A 14,352-nucleotide genomic window follows, 5' to 3' on the forward strand; every position below is an offset into this window, starting at 1 on the left:
TGGTCTCCGCCGAGGGTAAGCCTCAGGCAGGGCAATCCCCGCCCCAGGCAGAAGCACCGAAAGCAGCTGCCCTGTCATTGCAGAAACAGGGCACACTGGCCCCACAGCCAGCAGCCCAAAAGGCTTCTCTCCCAAAAGAGAAGCCTGCAACCAACAATCCCAATTCTCCCCAAACGTCCAAAGCCCCCGAGGCAATGGACACAACCCCTTCTTCGTCCCCGCTGCAGCGGCGGCATAACTCTCTGGAAAGAAAACGCAGAGAAAAAACTTGTATAACAGGAGCAGACAATCCAGGACCAGACGCATTCCTTAAAAAAAGATGGCGTTCCTCATACACTCAAATTGCCAAGGTCTCATAAACAACTACAACGATATAAAGGACATTTTACATTCATGTTCGCTGGTAGTCATTTGCCTAAAGATACCTAACTTAGGACCACATTAAAACATTTTAAAAGGACACGTCTTTCGCTGCGATCGAAAAGAAGCAAATAGGCTATCTGGAGGTGTCGCTATTGTAGTGCAGAATGGAGCTGCAACACGTGAGATTAGCCTCAAAACCAAGTTGGAAGTTGTTGCCCTCTCTATCATTCATTACAAAACAATAACTATATACTCACTCTACCTCCAACCGCACCTATTTGTAACCCTTCACGATCTGGAAGAGCTTTTAGAACAACTGGCAGAACCATATCTGGTTGGTATAGATTTTAATGCGCGCTCCATTTTTTGGAGAAGCGATCAAACAGACACTAGAGGCCGTATTTTAGAATATTTCATATTATGCAATAATGTCTGCCTGCTATATACAAGAAAGCAAACATACTGCTCCCCAAGCACGGGGCAAATGAGCGTTTTAGATTTATCATTTAGCTCCCCATCAATTTTTACTGATTTTAAATTGGACGTCCTTGACAATTATCTTGGAAGTGATCATTTGCCTGTCATTATCAGCCTAACACCCTCACCCTCCATCATTCTAAACAAACCCAAGCGGTGGAAGCTGCACCTTGCGAACTGGGTTCTATTCCAGTCTGAAGCCAGCCAGCAAAAGGTCTTTTCCGAAAACCTCAGTGTTGACCAGTTAAATGAAAAATTTACGGCCTGCATCATTGACGCAGCACTTGTGTCTATACCACAGTCTTCAGAAGGGGTACTGAAAAATCGCAGTCTGGTATTATCAGGAGCGCAGAAAAGCAAAAAACAAATAAAACTAAGCTTGGGGAACCTTTCGCAGGTACCCAACAAACGAAAACCCCGTAAAGTTCAAGCAGGCGAAAGCTAGGGCACGGTATGTGCGCCGTAACGCTGAGAAGGCTTCTTCGCAAAAGTACGTATCATCAATAAATAGCTCAATCACATCAAAGCAAATGTAGGAGCTTGTTCATAAACTGGATGGTAACTTCTCCCCGTACACAATCCCCTTTCTAACATCTCCTGGCCCTCAAACAAACTTACAGGAACAGGCAGATATTCTAGGCGAGCATTTTTCTGTAATTTCAAGCTCTCTACACTACCCAAAATCTTTCATAATGTACAAAAACGAGGCCGAAAAACAAAAACTGCCAACAAGTGGAAGTACAAATGAAGCATATCACAAGTTAATAACACGATAAGAAATAAACACGCTTCTATCTGTCGGCAAGAAGAGTGCACCTGGCCCAGATCAAATTCACTATCAGATGCTTGCACATCTTTCTACACCTGCTTTACAAGCACTTCTAAACTTTTTCAACAAAATATGGGTATCCGGTAGTATTCCTGAGGCCTGGAAAAAATCTATTATTGTGCCTTTCCTGAAACCAGGAAAGCCACCATCAGCCCCCAGCAGTTATAGACCCATAGCGCTCATAAGTTGCCTTGCAAAGTCTTTTGAAAGTGTTCTTAATAGCAGATTAGCTTTTGCCCTTCATTCTCGAGAACTTCTAGACATTCCCCAATGCTGTTTCAAAACAGCATGTTCTACTACGGACCATCTAGTCCGCCTTAAAAACACTGTTCATGAGGCATTAATTCACAAACAGCCCTGCCTTGCCGTCTTCGATATGGAAAAGGCATATGATACTACATGGAGGTTTGGCATCCTCCGTGACCTAGTAGATTTAGGCATACGTGGTAGGGTGTTAAACTGTCTGAAGGATTTTTTGTCGAATCGCTCATTTCGTGTGCACTTGGGCTTAATCTTTTCAAAGAAATTTGTACAGGAGAATGGCGTACCACAGGGATGCGTCCTAAGCACAACTTTCTTTATAATAAAAATTAATCCCATAAGCACAGTTATCCCGAAATCCATAATGTATTCAGTTTATGTTGATGATCTACAGATTGCATACACATCCTCTAACGTATCTACATGTGAGAGAAAGATGCAGTTGACCATAAATAAACTAGCAGCATGGGCAGACACAAACGGATTTCAGTTTTCTCCTCAAAAAATAGTGGCTGTTCTATTCTCTCTCAAACGAGCCTTACAGACAGATCCTACGCCACACCTGAACAAAACGAAATTACCAATAAAAAACGAACACAAATTTCTAGGCGTAACTTTTGACAAAAAACTCACTTTTTTTTAATCAAATAAATGTCCTGAAGAAAAGGGCTTCCAAATCTCTAAACATACTAAACGTTCTTTCTTGTAAACACTTGGGCGCTGACAGGACATGCCTTAAACACATTTACAAATCTGTTATACGCTCCTCCTTAGACTATGGCTGCATAGTGTATGGGTCAGCTAGACCATCATATCTAAAAAAACTAGACCTGGTACATAACTCAGGACTTCGACTCTCATGTGGAGCACACCGAACTTCTCCTATATACACTCTGCTTGCGGAAACACATGAACCTCCTCTTAAAATCAGAAGAACTTCACTTAAATGTGCCTATATATTTAAAATCAGATCTCTGCCAAAGCATAACCGCTATTCCCTAGTAACTAAATGCCCTTCTAGAACACTATTCACCAACTAACCCAATGCTGTGAGACCACTGCTCCTAAGATTTGAGCAAATGTGTCAAGAGGTTGAGCTACCGGATTGTTTACTTAGTATTGCCAAAAGACCTAACCCTCTGCTTCCTTGGTACCGAGTCCCTGCCGTTTGCGACCTCTCTCTTACACAGTTCCAAAAAGCAATAACCCCACAAGAGCACATATTACAAGAATTCATTCAGCTGAAGGAAAAATACAGTAGCTTCACGGACTATTACAGGATGGCTCGAGAACAGATCATTATGTCGGAAGCGCAGTTGTTCAATGCGAATGGGAGCAAATAATAAGACTTTCACAGTGCGCGTCCATTTTTACTGCTGAATGTTATGCTCTTTCTGTTTCCATAAAGAAAATATTAAAAGAACACCTCAGGAGAAGTATTTACACGGGTAGGTTCCTTAAGTATAGTCACAGCCCTTCACCCAAGAAACGCAGTTATACCACTACTGGAAAACATCATATACAGCATAGCTACACTTACAGATGAAGGACGAAGCATAAAAGTTTGCTGGATCCCCAGTAATGTAGGTATCCAAGGCAATGAAAAAGCAGATATGCGCGCTGCCAAAGCTCGAGACAAGAAAGTAAAAGAAGTGCAGATACCATCTCAAGACTGCATGAAATTAATACAAAGTAAACTGATGCAAAAATGAGAGTCCACTTGGAACACTGAAAGAAATAACAAAATACACCTCATAAAGCCTGTGATAGAAGAGTGGAAGTCGAGTGCCCACCTTGAACGTTCCAAAGAAGTGGCTCTATGCCGTCTTCGCATGGGGCATTCACATTTAACACACAGCTTCATTTTAACAAAACAGGATATGCCCTTGCGTGATTCATGAGGACACGAGCTACCAGTCACCCACATTTTACTCTCGTGCGGACACCTTGAACAACTAAGAAAAAAACATCTTACGCGGTTTTACAAAGAAAACATTCATGTTCATCCAGCGTTGCTTTTAGGTGAAAATGCGCTCTTTGATATGTCCTGGTTTTCCGGTTTCTAAAGAAGCAAATGTTCTAAACAGAATGTAAGCATAAATTACCTAAATGCAGCACTCTTAACCTTTACGTTGGCGCGTGATAGCCTAAGTTGCTTATGTGCCACTACACCTAACACAACACACACACAACCATAGTTCTGCATAAAGAAAGTAACAAAATTTTCATAAAGAAAGGTGTTAGACATGGAGACACAATCTCCCCAGTACTATTCACAGCTTGCTCAGAGGAAGTATTCGGAGACTTGGAATGGGAGCAGTTAGCGATAAGGGCAGATGGAGTAATCAGTACTTCAGTAATCAGCGATTAGCTGATGACATTGCTTTGCTAAGTAACTTGGGAGATAGACTGCCAATAATGATAGATGACCTAGACAGGAAACGTAGAAAGGTAGGCTTGAAAATCAGTATACAGAAGACTAGGGTAATGTTCAACAGCCTCGGGAAGGAACAGCAGTTTACGTTAGGTAGCGAAGCACTGGAAGCAGTTGGCGAATATGTCTACTTAGGACAGGCAGTAACCGCAGATCCGGACCATCTAAAGGAAATAATAAGAAGAATAAGATTAGGATGGAGCGCATTTGGCAAGCACTCCAATATTATGACTAGCAGCTTACCGGTATCGCTCAAGAGGAAAGTATACAACAGTTGCACCTTACCTGTACTCACGTATGGGGCTGAAACGTGGAGGCTAACAAAAATGGTTCTACTTAAGTTGAGGGCGACGCAGAAGGCTACGAAGTGCAATATGGTAGATGTAATGTTAAGGGATAGGAAGCGTGCAGAGTGTGTCAGAGAAATAACTCAAGTTACTGACATCCTAGTTGAAATCAAGAAGAAGAAATGAAATGGGCAGGAGATGTAGTGCGAAGAGAGGATAACGGATGGTCGCTTGAGTAATAAACTGGATTCCAAGGGAACGAAAGCGTAGCAGGGGGCGGCAGAAAGTTAGGTGGGCGGATCAAGTTAAGAAGTTCGCAGGGGTCAAGTGGATGCAGCTAGCAAAGAACCGCGTTAAATAGAGAAATATGGGAGAGGCCTTCGCCCTGCAGTGGGTATAGTCAAGCTGATAATGATGATGTTTCAAATCCCTCGCAAGCCAAACATTTATGTTTAAATTTGATACTCTGCAGAAAGGCATAAACGCAAGCCATGGCATTCTATGCTTTCTCCGAGGCCGAATACCTACGGAAATTTCAACTTTAACGACAGTTCACCACAGACTGCTTCGTGTGAAGTCATAGCCGATTTTACATGTGAAGCATGGGCAACTATCTCCACCCCCTATCTACTCATCTTCCTGGCTCTTTAGGCATACAAACCTTCTCCCCCTGATTTTTTTTTTTTTGCACTGTGTCCATTCTGCTCGTGCTACTAATAATTTTCTTACAGATAACGATACTTTAGGGTTTCTTTCCCAACATCTTTTGTGATCACGTAAATTTCTTGCCCCCTACTCTCCTACTCTTCACCACCTGTTGGAAGTGACAATAACGGGCTTTCATCGACCGCTCGGACTCGCAGGCTGCCTTGTTGTCGCAAACGCACACACACACACACACACACACACACACACACACACACACACACACACACACACACACACACACACACACACACACACACACACACACACACACACACACACACACACACACACACACACACACACACACACACACACACACACACACACACACACACACACACACACACACACACACACACACACACACACACACACACACACACACACACACACACACACACACACACACACACACACACACACACACACACACACACACACACACACACACACACACACACACACACACACACACACACACACACACACACACACACACACACACACACACACACACACACACACACACACACACACACACACACACACACACACACACACACACACACACACACACACACACACGCGGGCGTACGAACACACACACACACACACCCCGCCGGGGTGGCGCAGTGGTTACGACGCTCGACTACTGTTCCCAAGGAGCGGGATCGAATCCCGGCCTCGGCGGCAGCTTTTCGGTGGAGGCGAAAAGCAAGGCGTCCGTGTGCTGTGCGATGTCAGTGCACGTTAAAGAACCCCAGGTGGTAGAAATTTCCGGAGTCCTCCACTACGGCGTCTCTCATAGCCTGAGTTGCTTTGGGACGTTAAACCCCACAAACCAACCAACCAACACACACACACACGCACGCACTGTCACCAGTTAATAATTAGTAGGGGTTATTAACAATGCGCCCTTAACGGTGCGCACACTCACAGACACACTTAGAGTGAGTGGGGGTAGCTGTTCCGATCGCAAACGAGGTGCCATCGACATGCGTGGCGAGCTGAGCCGGAACTCAACTACCTTGTAGTGACAGACGGGGGTGGCCATTTGGTGCCCAACTTTCGCCGGTTCAAGCTAGAGTAAGGGTCGGAGTCAGAAGTAACAAACAAAGCACAATTTATGCACAGCAAGAGACGATACAAAGGAATACACAAGAACACTTGAAATGCACAGACGAGAGGTTCACAGAATATAAACGCTAAGCAAGCAACTACAGAGGTATTCAATAACACAGATCAAACACGAGAGAGTCACATAAACAAACACCAAATTGTTCACCGAGCACTGTTGCAGTCCGACGCCTCGAGAGTCATGATGTGGTCGCCATACAAGACGAGCGCAGCTCCCTCCTAGGCCCTTGGGCTTGCCAGCGGCGGGTGATCCCCGGGAGTCCAGCGGAAGCACTAGCGAACACGTCGCAAACACTGGCTGACTGACTGACAACGCAAGCAGCTCGGTCTCTATAAATAGGACGCGCCGCGTCTGTCAACACGCGCCAAAGCTAGCGGGCACACACACTTAGCTTCGCTGGTTAAAGCGCTCCCTTTTCCTCCCGTCGAGCTGCGCGTCGTCGTTGGCTAGGACCCGCAGAAAATTCTGGAGATCTCTGGCGTATTCCAAACTGATGAATCACCGTCATCGCCGGTTGATGAGAAAGCGGGTGAGTCGACGCATACAAAGCTACGCGCTCTCTCGCGCGGGGAAGGAGGCTTTTCTTGAACTTTGTGGAAGTCTCCATGCGGCGACGCGCGGGCCTCGCGCTGCGTCGGCTTAGTAAAAATGTACGCCGATTTCGTGTGTGTGTGTGTGTGTGTGTGTGTGTGTGTGTGTATTGCGACAAGACATAGTTGACTCCTTAAAATATTCAGTATATAAAGCGAAGTGTGTGCTTCATAAAGAAAACATGTCCGTCCTCTATAAAGATACATGTGTGATTGTGTGTGTGTGTGTGTGTGTGTGTGTGTGTGTGTGCGCGTATTATATTCTATGAATGTTTATTCTCATCCCTCCTCTCCGACACTCTCTGCTGCAGCACGCCGCCAGTTTCTTTAGCACCTTGCTAAGCCGCAATAGCGGCTCAGGAGAAACGTATCGGGGCTAAGATAAGAGCCTGCCGAAATCCTCCTTCCCCCCTGTCTTTACGTCGAAAGGGGTGCACGGTGAATGTTGCAGGTAATGCACATTTAGGAGACGGCTTAAAGGGCAAGGACAGTGATCGGAGCAGGTGGGCATGCTTACGGTCAGAGGTGATCCCCCCTTGAACTCTTCCTGCTTGCAGCACCGCTCTGCCGATGAAGACTGAGTACTGAACTCTTCCATAAACAGGCAACACTAAGTGGTGAGCGGTGTTTATATTTATTACGGCCACCGCTGCGATCTGAGACAGCGGAGGCGGGTTTGGTTTTGAGAAGAGTGCTCGCAGCTCCGTAGAAACTCGCACAGTAAGTCTCTCTCTCTCTCTCTCTATATATATATATATATATATATATATATATATATATATATATATATATATATTGTACTGTGATATTCAGCTCTTCAGCCATCGACATGCACCAGTGCGTTGTGCGACGAAGACAAAGAAGAAGTACGCTGGGCTCGCCGTTGCAAGGTCCTCTCCTCACAGCTCTCCATCTGAGCGTCAATAAACGCAATATTACAATTGGCGGAGGTGCCGGAAACGATCGCATCCAAACTGGAACTGCGAAGGCGTACACTGCCTTCTACGACCGCCATGCAAGACGAGTCCACTTCGACGCTGCCGGCCGTTCCACCCACGATCATCTGTTCTGGCGTCGTGCGCCAGCGTGACCCTTGCCTCTTCAGTGGCACGGCCGATCAAGATGTCGACTACTGGCTGTCATCGTATGAAAGAGTAAGCAGCTACAAGTGGGATGACTCATACAAGCTCAGTAACGTCATATTCTATCTGACGGACGTGGCGAACCTCTGGTTTCGCAACCATGAGGCTGACCTGTCATCTTGGTCGGAATTTAAAAAGAATTTCGCGGATGTGTTCGGCCGCCCGGCAGTGCGTAAGCTTCGTGCCGAACAACGTTTACACAATCGTGTTCAGCGCACTGATGAGACCTTTACCAGCTACATAGAAGACATCGTTGATCTCTGCAAACGAGTCGACCCGGCCATGCCGGAAGCGAACGAAATCCGCTACATCCTCGAGGGCATTACTTAGGACGCCTTCCAGATGGTGGTTGCGACAGATCCCACCAGCGTTAGTGAAATCGTGAAGCTTTGCCATAGCTACGACGAGCTCCGCAAGCGGCGCGCTTCTAGGCGCCGCTCCAGTGTGTGCGACGAAGGCGTATCCGCATTAGCCCTGGGTGGTTCGCCAACTTCTGAAGGGAGCCCGCTAAATCAACAGATCAAAGATGTTATTCGTGAAGAGGTCGCACGTCAACTCTCACTCCTTTTCCATTTTCAAGACTCGGGCCGCCTCGTTCCTGAACTGGCTGCACCTTTGGCCCCTACTATACGCCGTGTCGTGCAAGAACACGTCGCTGATGTCTTGCCGTCCAACCCCGTGCTGCCGCCTGTGACGGCACCTCTCACGTATGCCCAAGTAACGGCTAGGCCACCACCTTCGTCCACGCCTGGCTCCTATGTGCAGGTCCCTGCCTACCGTTCACCGCCGCATGCTGAGCCTTCGTTTCAAGCCCCACCCTCAAGGTTCCGCCCACATCCTATGAAACCTTGGCGTACTACGGACAACCTTCCGATTTGCTATGCCTGCGGTCGGCCGGGCCATGTTGCACGCCTTTGTCGCCAGCGCCTCCAACCTTCATAGCCTGACATTCGACTTTACCCGTACGATACCGACTCACGCTCGCAAATGATTCCGCCCGGTTCTCAATTTGTCTCATAAGATCGCCAAACCTATGCCACTCGTCGATCACATTCTCCTCGGCGCCGATCGCTTTCTCCAATGCTGCGACGTCCTACCAGCACCGTTGAGGGAAACTAACAGTTGCAGTTCCGGGGACAAGAACTGTGCTTGTTTCGAATTCCTCAAGTCCTCCGTGTCGTCCCGCTGATGTTATCAAAGTTTCTGTAGAAGGCGCCACAGTTCTCGCTCTCGTCGATACCGGTGGTATCGACGAGAGCGTTTCCGTCGACGGAGAGCCGTCACCGTCATCAGTGAAGCGCTCTGCCGTCGATTTCACAAAGTGACCACTCCGATTTCCGACTTTTCGCTCCGCACCGCCTCATCACAGCACATTCACCCCTCCGCATCTTGCACAGCCCGTGTGCTCATTCAAGACATCTTGTACCCCATCGAGTTTATTGTTCTGCCGAACTGCTTGCATGATATCATCCTCGGATACTATTTTCAATCGACTCATCAGGCCGTTATTAACTGTGCTCGTGCGCAAATTGCCTTTGCCCCCCTGCCCCCCTCTGTGATGCCCCCATCTGTGATACCCCTCCCCGCACTGCAAAACTTCTCGTCGCCTATGACACCGACATTCCTCCGTTTTCTGCTGCCCTCGTACTACTGTCTTGTCAGTGCGTAACTCCTTTGACTGCGATTTTTACACCTTCCGAAGCCGCCTCCCTTCATCCCTGCCTACTTTTTCGATTCGCAGTTCTTGAAATTTAAGACGGCAAGAGTGCACTTTACGCCTCGAACCCATTTTCTTGCCCAGCAGTCCTGCTCCGTGGCGAATGCATTTGACGTCTTGAAGAGCTTGATCCCGGTCATATCACCACTCTTGCTGACTCAACCCCCTCCTTCGACATTAGTCTGTGGTCTTGCGATGTTGCGACCGCTTCAGCGCCCTCCAACGTTTTCCAACATGCTATTGATGCTGATCTTCCACTTGCGCAACGTGATCAACTTGTCGCCCTCTTGCAGAACTTCGCTTCTTCTTTCGACCTTCCTCAAACTGACTTGGGCCGCACGTCTGTCGTAGAGCACACCATCGACACCGGTAAAACCGCACCTTTGCGCTAGCGCCCCTATCGCGTGTCGGCTTCGGAGCGCCAAGTAATTGCTGATCATGTGAACGACATGCTCCGTCGTGGTGTCATTCGGCCATCCCACAGTCCCTGGGCGTCTGCAGTTGTGTTGGTACCTAAGAAAGATGGCTCCTTCCGGTTTTGTGTCGACTACCGCCGGCTCAACAAGATCACGCGCAAAGACGTCTATCCTCTGCCACGCATCGATGAAGCACTGGACTGCTTGCAGGGCGCCGAGTTTTTCTCCTCGTTGGATTTACGATCTGGCTACTGGCAGGTGCCAATGGATGACGCTGACCGCTCTAAAACTGCCTTCATCACACCAGATGGATTATATTAATTCAACGTCATGCCCTTTGGGCTTTTCAACGCCCCGGCCACATTTGAACGCCTCATGGACACTGTGCTTCGTGGATTCAAGTGACGAACCTGTCTTTCTTATATCGATGATATCGTAGTCTTTTCCACAGATTTTCAATCCCACCTGCTCCGACTGAGGGACGTTCTCACTTGTCTCGCTACCGCCGGCCTCCAACTGAATCTGAAGAAGTGCCGCTTTGCTGCTCGCCGACTATTCTAGGTCATGTCGTTTCTAAGGATGGCATTCTTCCCGATCCCACCAAACGTCGTGCAGTTGCCGAATTCCCACACCCAAAATCACTGAAGCAGCTACGAAGTTTCATCGGCCTGTGCTCCTACTTTCGCCGCTTCATCTTATATTTCGCCTCTGTTATTGCTCCTCTCATCCAGCTCCTCTCCGGCAGCTCCGACCTCTCCGCATGGACACCTGCTTGTGATGACGCCTTCAACACTTTACGCCGTCTTTTGGTTTCGCCTCCCATCCTCCGCCACTTCAACCCGAATGCGCCAATTGAGATTCACACTGACGCTAGCGGTATTGGGATAGGCGCCGTTCTCACCCAACGCAAACCTGGTATCCGAGACTATGTGGTGGCGTAAGCAAGCCGCACCTTGACCAAGGCAGAGCCCAATTATTCTGTTACGGAAAGAGAATGCTTGGCTATTATTTGGGCCATCGGCAAATTCTGTCCGTATATCTATGGCCGACCATTTTATGTGGTCACTGATCATCACGCTCTGTGCTGGCTGGCCTCCCTCAAGGACCCGTCCGGCTGCCTTGCTCGCTGGGTCTTCGCCTCCAAGAGTATGACATTCATGTCATATATCGCTCAGGCCTCAAGCATACTGACGCGGACGCTCTTTCGCGCTCACCGCTGCCTCCCTCTTCGTTGTCTGATGAGATCTGCGCCTATGATTTGTCTTCGCTTGCCACTATCGACATGGCCACGGAACAGCGGCGCGACCCGTGGATATCTACACTTCTGGACTTTCTTTCAAGTCACTCTCCAGGTCGTTTGTCTAGGGCGCTTGCCCGCCAAGCTCACCATTTTTCAATTCGTGACGGGCTGCGCTATCGCCGCAATTATCTTAACGACGGAAGGAAGTGGCTTTTACTCATCCCCCGTCATCTCCGCGCCGAAATGTGTGCTGCTTTCCATACTGATCCCCAGTGCGCCCACGGCGGAGTGTTGAAAACCTTCACGCGCTTGCGTCTACGCTTCTTCTGGCGTGGAATGTACCGCTTTGTCCGCCATTTTGTCCGCTCTTGCCAGTCTTGCCAACGCCGAAAAACTCCTCCCAAGTCTCCTGCTTCGTTGCAGCCGTTGCCCTGTCCTGCCCGTCCGTTTGATCGTGTCGGCATAGATCTATACGGTCCCCTTCCTACAACTTCAGCTGGAAACCGATGGATTATCGTGGCAGTGGATCATCTGACCCGCTACACTGAGACATCATCATTGCCCTCTGCTTCCGAACACGACGTGGCTGCCTTTATTCTGAAAAATTTTGTTCTTCGCCATGGTGCCCCTCGCGAAGTGCTCAGTGACCGCGGCCGCGTTTTCTTATCAGACGCTCTTGACGCTCTCCTGAAAGAATGCCGCATCATACACCGCACCGCTACCTTGTACCACCCTCAGACGAATGGACTGACAGAACGTTTCAACCGCAGTCTCGGTGACATCCTGGCTATGTACGTGAACACCGACCATTCCAATTGGGACCAAGTTCTACCGTTGGTTACTTACGCATATAACACCGCGACACAGACCACTACTGGATTCTCACCATTCTTTCTCCTTTACGGGCGCGAGCCACCCTGTACTATGGACACACTTTTTCCCTACCGCCCTGACGTTTCCGAATCTTCCCCGCTATCCGATGCCGTCACGTACGCAGAAGAATGCCGTCAGCTCACCCGCTCTCTCACAACAGAAAATCAGTGGCAACAAAAATACTTCCGTGATACCGGCGAAGTTTCGTCATATCTCCCGAATTCTCTGGTGTGGCTTCCGACATGATCAAAAAGCCCAACTTAGTTTACTTACTCAAATAGGCAACTTAGTTGAAAAGTTCCTTCAATAAAAACAGGCGCAAGTCCTTACATATTGTCCCCGTCAAACAGCCAGAGCAGCCAACGTAGGTCAAAAGGTAGGTTTAGTCACTGGGACGCAAAAGGCTGCCGGGATCTCAAAAGAGGAAGTTGAAGAACACCAAGGTCACTACCATGGCTACGGCCACATAAAACGTCGGATATTGCAGTCCGGCCGCATAATGGCACCACAAGAGTGGATAGGAATGCAGCATTACTCTCCTTCTTTGAAAGGCGCCGGCCTCGGCGCAAACCGTTGGGGAGCCGAGCAACAAGGAACATCGGTAGTGTCGGGTGGTTAGGACTTACAGATACTGAAAGCGGCTAACGAACGTGGGAAGGCTTCATTCTAGCGACGTGTAACACTTCGGATGTCGGTCGTCGAGAGGAACGAACAGTTCTCTGGGGACGAAATTCATAGTTTACTTCACTGAGTTAGAGCACCACCGTATACGGGCCAAATTATCTATGAAGCAGCTTTTCAGACTACCCTCTCATACAGATTTGGCTCCACATCCGAACTTGTTCTCCGGGCTCGTAACGCGCTGTTCTGTGGCGTAGACTATACATGCAATCGTATTTTTCTTGCTGGCACTGGATACGCTGTCGAACAAGTTGGCGGGCGGTCTCGGCATACAGAACGAATTCATCAGCACTCATGGCTGTGGGGTTAACTCTATCAAGAAGCAGCATTGCATCCAGCATAGTCATGGCTTCGTGAACGTGGACTAAACGAAACGGAGTGAAGTGCGTCGTTTCTTGCGGTCCAGTATTATACGTGAAGGTGACACAGGAAAGTTTTGCGTCCCAGTTGCGATGGTCTTCGTCGACGTACATTGAAATCATATCCACGATTGTCTTATTTAGCCATTCGGGGAGTCCATTTGTTTGCGGGTGTTAAGCGGTTGTTCTCCGGTGACTTGTGCCACTGGGTCACATAACCTCCTGTGTGAGCGCCGAGGTGAAAGTCAATCACTTGTCAATTATAACGACTGCGGGTGCACCTCGACGAAGTACAATGCTCTGCATGAAAAAGGTCGCAACTTCTGCAGCTGTTCCAGGGGGAAGAGCTTTTGTTTCACAGTATCGGCAGAGATAGTCCGTGCGACCACAATCTACCGGTCACCGAGCCAGGACTATGGAATCGGGCCGCGTAAATCCACGCCGACTTTATGAAACGGGACTTGTGGTGGATCATTAGATTGTAGTAGTCCGGCCGGCTTAGTCGGCGCGTCCTTCGACGTTGGCACTCCAGGCAAGCTTTGACGTAGCGCTTGACCATTGCAGTGAGCTAGACCAATAATAATATTGGTGCATATGTGCCAACATTCGTAAAAGACCCAGGTGACCAGAAGAAAGGTCGTTGTTTTACGCCTGCAGGGCTTTGTCGTAAAAAGCCTTAGGTACGACGAGAAGTTAAAATGCTTCCATCGGCCCGTAGTTCTTGCAGAGGATACTATCTCGAAAACAGAACGATGACAATCCGCGCGAGAATTGGGGTGGAGTCGAATTATTTTCTTCCAGGTACTTATTGAGAGGCTGTAGTTCAAGGTCGTCGCT

The sequence above is a fragment of the Amblyomma maculatum genome, chromosome 8 (genome assembly GCF_055883805.1).
Source record: "Amblyomma maculatum isolate TAMU_Amacu chromosome 8, ASM5588380v1, whole genome shotgun sequence".
Lineage (NCBI taxonomy): Eukaryota > Metazoa > Arthropoda > Arachnida > Ixodida > Ixodidae > Amblyomma > Amblyomma maculatum.